This window comes from Arachis ipaensis, chromosome B10 (assembly GCF_000816755.2).
Source record: "Arachis ipaensis cultivar K30076 chromosome B10, Araip1.1, whole genome shotgun sequence".
In the NCBI taxonomy this organism is placed as follows: domain Eukaryota; kingdom Viridiplantae; phylum Streptophyta; class Magnoliopsida; order Fabales; family Fabaceae; genus Arachis; species Arachis ipaensis.
Window position 1 is genome coordinate 11,131,554 of NC_029794.2, and position 8,323 is coordinate 11,139,876.

The window sequence follows — 8,323 nt, forward strand, 5'->3', positions numbered from 1 at the left end:
ACTTTCACTAAAAAATAATTACAATGGTAAACCTATTATTGATAAAGAAATAATCTAGGTAACACCCTCCCGCAAGCTAGAATTGTGTAAATCTAACAATCCTAGCTTGGAAACATTAGCAAGAAAAGGACCCGGTGGCAGAGCTTTGGTAAGAAAATCAGCAAGTTGATCCTTGGAACGAACTGGCATAAGATGAATGAGACCAGACAAATGCTTTTCACGAACAATGTGGCAGTCCACTTCAATGTGTTTAGTTCTTTCATGAAAGATGGGATTATTGGCAATGTGAATGGCTGACTGGTTTGTCACAGAATAGAATGCAGGTCGGCCTTTTAAATATCGGAGTACACGAAAAGCAGCCTGTAGGTGAGAAGTGGTTGCACAATCCAAAAATTGGCTCAAACGTCCCACAGCATAAGAGATATCGGGTCTAGTGTTTGTGAGGTAAAGGAGTCGGCTGATGAGCTGTCTGTAAACAGTATTGTCTGTTAAAATGGTACCTGATTCCTTTGAGAGTTTCTGACTATAATCAAATGGAGTAGAGAGAGGCTTGCAATCTAGATAACCAAAATCTCTGAGAAGGTCCATGGTGTACTTCCGCTGGTAAATGTGAATTCCAGAGTTAGAGCGTGCTACTTCCATTCCCAAGAAGTATTTGAGATCACCAAGATTCTTTATTTTGAATTTGTCATCCAAATCTTGCTTGATGGAATTGATTTCACCAATGTCATTCCCGGTTAAAACCAAGTCATCAACATATACTAGAATGGCAGTGAAGCTTTCAAATTGTTTCTTGATGAAGAGTGAATGATCATAAAAAAACTGCTTATAACCAGCATCCACAAGAGTCTGAGTGAGCTTAATGTTCCATTGCCTGCTTGCTTGCTTAAGCCCATATATAGATTTTTGCAATTTACAAACCAAACCTGGTTGTGATACAGCCAAACCGGGTGGTAACTTCATATAAACTTCCTTATCCAAATCTCCATGAAGGAAGGCAGTGTTGACGTCCAGCTATTTCAAATGCCATTTCTTTGCCGCTGCTAATGCTAACATTACTCGTAGGGTAGTCATTTTAACAACTGGACTAAAAGTATCACCATAATCTACTCCTTGCACTTGAGTGAATCCTTTTGCAACTAGCCTCGCTTTGTGCCTCTCTATGGTGCCATCGGGATTGAATTTTACCCGAAAAATCCATTTGCAACCCACAGCCTTCTTGTCTTTTGGGAGTTCAGTGAGACACCAAGTTCTGTTCTGATCTAGAGCTGTCAATTCATCTTGTATTGCCTTTCTCCAACATTCATGTGCAGCCGCTTCCTCATAAGTGCTAGGTTCTTGATTTGAGGTGATGGCTAGAGAAAGTGACTTATATTTTGGGGTTAGTTTATCATATGACAAGTGTTGTGAGATAGGATATAAAGAGTTAGAGTTGGCAACGTTGCTAGAGTGAGCTGTGTGGGTTGTCATACAATGATAGTCCTTCAAATAAGCAGGCGGTTTCTTGACTCTTTCAGACTTTCTAGTAATGCAGTCATGTGTGATGTCAGAGTGTTGTGATGCAGGTGCACTGTTAGTGTGTGGTGTAGTAATGGGTGCAATGGTGTGTGAGGAAATTGGTGAGTGCATTGAGCTTGAGAAATATTCATTTGAATCTATGAGTGTGGTATGTGTGGGTGATTGCAAATGATGTGTGGATGGTGTATCATATTGAAAAAGATCAATGCATTGTGGAGTACGAATGGGTACCACAGAAATATCAGTGCTAGTGGAATGTAAAAATGAAAAATGAGTTTCATAAAAAATTACATTTCTGGATATGAAAATTTCCTTTGATTTTAAATCAATAAGTCGAAAACCCTTTGTTCCTAATTTAAAACCAAGAAAAGCTGTTTTTCTGGCTCTTGGGTCTAATTTTGTTCTTGAATTTGTTAATGTGGAGGCATATGCAAGAGAACCAAATACTCTTAAATATGAAAGGTCAGGTAAGTTACCATACAAAAGCTTATAAGGACTAGCATTATCTAGGTTAGTGCTGGGCAGCCTATTAATTAGGTGAATGGCGTGAGCAACTGCGTATTGCCAAAAACAATGTGGAATTCCTGATTGAAATAGCAGTGCTCTAGCAACACCTAAAATATGCTGGTGTTTTCTCTCTACAATCCCGTTTTGCTCTGGTGTTTCTACACAAGAAGTTTGGTGTAAAATTCCAGTTGATGCAAAAAAGGATTTTAGGGTGAACTCTGGCCCATTGTCAGTCCTTATACACTTAACTTGTTTTTCAAATTGTACTTTGACAAAATTCACAAAATTAATAACTAATTGTGATGCTTCAGATTTGGTTTTCATAAAAAAAATCCAAGTGAATTTGCTCTTGCCATCCACCACAGTCAAAAAAATACCTATGTCCTTCATTGGAAGGGACAGAAATAGGACCCCAGATATCCATATGAACTAAGTCAAAACAATCTTTTATTTTAGTTGTACTAAGATTAAAAGATAATTTCTTTTGTTTTGCAAAATGACATGAATCACAAGAAAATTTTGAAGCAATACAATCTATAAAAGGATAATACTTCTTCAGAAAAATCAATTTATGCATGGGTATGTGTCCTAATCTAAGATGCCAAATGTTGTTGTGCTCACTGTGTGAAGGTGTGGTGGGATGAGTAGTAGTCGTAGTTGCCGCCAATGAAGCTTGCTTTGTTGGAAGAGGGGGAAAGTGAGAGAATTCTGGTTCTCTACTCATTGTATATAACCCTTCTATACACTCAGCAATGCCAATCATTTTTTATGTGGATTTATCTTGTATCTCACAACACTTATCATTGATTAACAGTTGACAATGTAAGTTTGAGGTTACCTTTGACACAGATATCAGTTTAAAATCAAAAGAAGAAATGTATAAAACATTTTTGAGAAAAAATTTTTTAGAGAATGTGATTGTGCCAATGATGGTGCTAACAGTTTTGGTCCCATTTGGCAATATCACATTGATTGGATCAATATTTTGAAAACTTGCAAAATCTTTTAAGTCAAAAGTCACATTTGCACCGGAATCAATGACCCATAGTGCAGATTTTGGAGTGATAATGCTCATAATTCTTGCATTAAAATATAATGCAATGGTTTTACCTGGAGTGAAAGTTTGAATGGAATTAGTCAAAATTTGATTTGCATTATGAGGTTGTTGCTGCACACTTTTGTCTTTGATCAACTCTAACAAGGCAAATCTTTGCTCTGGAGTGAATCCAGATCTTGATATTCCAGTGTTCTCTTGGAGACAATTGAGCTGGAATTGTTTGTCACTGAGTATATCATCATGCCCCTCAGTGATCACGTGATTGATGGTGGTGTTATGTTGCTGCCATTGATAGAAATGGGAGGAGTACCCATGCTTCTTATAGCATACATCTTCTGTATGGCCTTGCTTGTTGCAATGAGAGCAAGCCAATGTAGCTCCACGACCTTTGCAATGGGAGGATCTGTTTGCCATATTTGCCATTTTGAGAAATCAATGAATCACAGAGTAATAGGGATTCAGATCTTCTTCCTTTCAACTCGTTGATCGGAACAGCTATGTTCACCAAGAAAGAATCTTGCGAAATAGCCTCTCATCAAATTCTATTGGATGAGTTTGAAGGAGGAGGTAAGAATGGGAGAAAGAAAATGTCGAAAGAAAAATTAGGGATAGAAAGAAAATGACAAAATTGGATTGATCTCAATTCACAACTTTTTTTTTTTAATAATTTGATTCACAGCTTGGTTGCTCTCCACGCTCACCGCACCATGAAGAAAATCTCATGCCCTAAGCTGTTCAAGCTGTGATGTTGATGGTTTGATGAACCAGAAGGGATTAAGAGAGGGAGAGAAATAAGTTCTTCTCATTGTTGGAGAGAATGAAAAATCCCCTTAGAAAATATTTGTTTAGTTATTACACCTTATATACTATGTACTTTTTATGTACTTTCACTAAAAAATAATTACAATGGTAAACCTATTATTGATAAAGAAATAATCTAGGTAACAGGTACCACTACGATAGAGTGACATATATACTGAAACTTTTTTAACAAAGATTGTATTTCTCTATCAAGTAAATACAAATAAAAAAACAGTCTCGTCTGATAAATTATACAGAATTGATATGAGAATTTATATGCAATTCTAAATTACATTTCTATCCAGAAAATTTTAAATCGTAAACCTTTGCAACGAAGCATTAAGAACATCAATAATTCCATCAAAACTACCAACCTTGAAATCCACCAGAGAGATAAAATTACTAAACTAACCTCTTCTTTTAAAGGAATCATGGACAATTTCAATCAGAAAATATTGCTTTCAACATGTTGTTTCTTAATTCAAACTCATTAAAACACAAAGTAATTAGTCTTCACCCCAAAGCATTGTTCATACCAAAGCAGTTAACTAAATGACAATCCATTTGTTCATACAAACAATCAGAGAGAAAGAGAGAGCGAGAAAGAAAGAAGAGGAAGAGAGATAGAGAGAATCTAGCAAAGAATTGATTATGATAGTGTGCTAGTTAAAAAGTTTATTTGACTACTACATTCTTGATTTAGCTACTTGATCTATTATACTTTATGCATACTCCTGCAGAATCCAGAATTCAAATTAATTCACCAATTTATTTTCATGAAATACATCAAATAGACTAAACAGAAACATTAACAAAAATTAATTTCAATTCCTTACTTAATACTTTCTCACTATATACATGTCTAATACCAAGCCCACTAATTGAAAAATCGATCATTTTACATCTGCATAAAGGAATAGATCACAATTCATAACATGTATGAACTTACAAAGCAGATTCAAAATACAAAATCACTGCCCCATGAAATATTTTGGATACAGTAAATAGACTTGTAAAATCATTAGCATGTTCATATTATTTGTATAAAGTTATGTATGCATAAGCTATGACTGTAGTCAAATTAAGTATACCAAAGCTAGTTCCTCAATGATTATAGAGCTGTTTCCGTCCTTTTCAAAATGTTCATAAGAACACTGAGCATGTTGCTCTGTTAGGATTTAGTTGAATTAGTCCCACATTGCTTAGGATAGCAAATGGAGTGGGTGGCCTAGGCTATAAATATGAGGCTAAGTTCTCCATATTTTTTGCACCAGTCGGAAACACTTAAAGCTTGTATCTGACTTTTCTTTTCCTCTATATTCTTAGATTAGAGAGTGTTGTGAGGTGTAGTTAAATATTTGCTTTGAGAGTGTGGGTGTACTGGGGTGCCGGTGTTAGAGAGAAAGAAGTCTATGTGTTGTAACAATTTTCACATAGTGATATTCTCTGGTTGTCATTTGACAACGGCCGTGATTTTTTTCTCCAGTAATTGGAGTTTTCACGTTAAATTCTTGTGTTGTGATTGTGTCTATTTTATTTCTCTGTGAAAGGTATTTTCTCAAGGGAGAATGGTGTATTATTCCCAACATGTGGTATCAGAGCTTCGGTTCGGTGGAATTTATTCTTAGTATGCTCTGTGGTTGCAGCCTAGTCTGACCTTCCACATCAGAAAAGAATTTTATCCTATGGCTTGAGGTTGATCTTTGGTTGCTGTTGTTGTTGCTGGAAGGCAATGTGACACTGTGAGAGTGCAGTTTGGAAAGGTTCTGGCTAAGGAAAGACTTGGTATTTAAGTGTGTCCATTGTGACCCACCTCTCTTTCCTGGGGACCCTTCCTAGTGCACAGTCTACAGTTGAGTTATACTATTCCAATATACGGTTGCAACAATGTCAGGATATTCAAGTGCTATGAAGCTTGAAATAGAGAAATTTGATGGAAGAATCAATTTTGGCTTGTAGCAAATACAAGTCAAGGATGTGTTGATACAATCAGGTTTGCACAAGGCGTTGAAAGAGAAGATCTCTGGTATGAAGGATGAAGAATGGGAGGAACTATATTTGAGAGCTGCAAGTGCTATTCGCCTGTGTTTGGCTAAGAATGTTCTTGCAAATGTGCAAGGAATGAAAATAGCCAAGGAACTTTGGGATAAACTCGAAGGGTTGTATCAGGCAAAGGGCATCTCAAATCGGTTGTTATTGAAGGAGCAGTTCCATAATCTACAGATGGATCACAATGTGAAAATCTCCGACCATCTTAGTGCTATCAATGGTATTGTCTCTGAATTAGAGGCAATTGGAGTGAAAATTGATGATGAAGATAAGGCACAGAGGCTCATATTGTCTCTTCCTTCTTCCTATGAGTATATCAAACCTGTTTTAATGTATGGGAAGGAAACTCTAAATTTTGAAGAAGTTGCCAGTAAGATCATTGCTGAAGAAAGAAGAATGAAAAATGAGGGTAGCACTTCATTAGATTTGGCGCTTGTAGTTAGAAGTGACAATTATGGAAAAGGAAATCGTGGAAGGAGTGTAACATGCTGGAAATGTGGAAAGCCTGGGCATGTAAAGAGAAATTGTCCAGGTAATGTGGTTTCAGAAAAAGGCTCTCAATCTGATACTTGCAATATTGCTCTCTCTATGAGAGAATATGATGTTCTCTAGAAGACAAGAAGTATCATCATGGTATTACCGCACTGCCATGGATAAGGATACGTTGTGACAATCGGGTCCACAATTGCACACGGGCATTGGTTGGCGTTGAGATGCAAGGTGTGTGGCGAAGTTATGTCGATGGCTGAAGAACTTACAGGAAAAGCCAATTTGGAAGTTGCACCATGAATTTTTAACAAGGTTTCGATCTGTATCAAGGCGAAATGCTTGGAGTGGTCTAATTCCAAGTGAGTATACTTTCATGGTGGAGTATGATAGTTCTCTGAACTATGATTGTCGGTATAGACAATGGCAGCAAAGAATTGTCGGTGTTGACTATGGAAGCTGAAGATGTGTGACTATTTCAATCAAGGTGGAGATTGTTAGGATTTGGTTGAATTAGTCCCATATTGCTTAGGATAGCAAATGGAGTGGGTGGCCTAGGCTATAAATATGAGGCTAAGTTCTCCATATTTTTTGCACCAGTCGGAAACACTTAAAGCTTGTATCTAACTTTTCTTTTCCTCTATATTCTTTGATTAGAGAGTGCTGTGAGGTGTAGTTAAATATTTGCTTTGAGAGTGTGGGTGTACTGGGGTGCCATTGTTAGAGAGAAAGAATTCTATGTGTTGTAACAATTTTCACATAGTGATATTCTCTGGTTGTCATTTGACAACGGTCGTGGTTTTTTTCTCCAGTAACTGGAGTTTCCACGTTAAATTCTTGTGTTGTGATTGTGTCTATTTTATTTCTCTGTGAAAGGTATTTTCTCAAGGGGGAATGGTGTATTATTCCCAACATGCTCTAACCTATCAAGTGCTTCAAGTTGATGAACACTGAGTGTAGCTGCACAAAACTCATCAAAATCCATCCTTCTATATTGCAATGCATTAAGCTGCAACCCAAATTTATTTTAATCAGCGAGCACTATTGGTGCAAATTCTATTTATATAATGTATGGAAGCATTGGTACAGTTAAATCATAGAACTTACTGATCCAAAAAAGTCAAGAATGCGTGATTCCATAGCATTTGTTGCCTTTTTCATCGAGGCCTATCCATGTCAAATTTGTGAGATGGCAAACATCATCATCTTAACCAAGTATATAAAAAGAATTTGAAATAAAACTAACCGCTTTAATGTTTTCTAGGCTAATGGTTCCATTTTTGTTTGGCTCCAAAAGTGTAAACTCCTCCTTTAAATAAAGCAGTTCGTCTATAGTTAATGTCTTAGAGACTTAGACAGTGCCTGTGTTGGTGCCCATCAAAATAATATTCTGCTTAGTTATTGACAAGCTTAATGTAAAGTGGGATCATTTAAAAGCAGAAAGAATAATAAATAACAAAGAAAATAAGTACCTAAAAATGCAATGCTTCAACCACCTTCAATATTGGCAGTGTGTCCTGTCTGGTGCATCTGGCAGCTATTTTTCATTACATTCAAGTTTAGAGTCAGTCATGAGCAGCATGAAAGAAAAAGGATACCGCGTAGCTGTTGCACAATATCTTTAAGTGTGCTTTCTTCTTTTTTCAATTTTGAAAACTCAGCCTCATCCTTAGACAGAACTGATTTAGCTTTTTCAATTTATTCCATCCAAAGCTCACACCATCTATGACGAAGGGCAAAGGGCTAGGACTTTCTGCAGGTTCGAATTACACATTCTCTATCTTCTCTGTCAGTTACTGCTTCCATTACCAGCGAATTCTTCCTACTTTTTCACCAGTGATATGTCTAGGTATTTTGAACCACAAATTGATTTGTGTATACTCCACATCTGCCTCAATCACAGAG

The 8,323-nt window shown here is 36.7% G+C and overlaps 1 long non-coding RNA gene across 1 annotated transcript; it reads right to left on the reverse strand.

Annotated features, from left to right (window-relative positions):
* On the reverse strand, positions 7,347–7,959 carry LOC107621682. The gene is made up of 3 exons (XR_001615886.2): positions 7,891–7,959; positions 7,665–7,780; positions 7,347–7,585 (listed from the first exon to the last, which is right to left on the reverse strand). It is a non-coding gene; the product is annotated as an uncharacterized LOC107621682 (long non-coding RNA).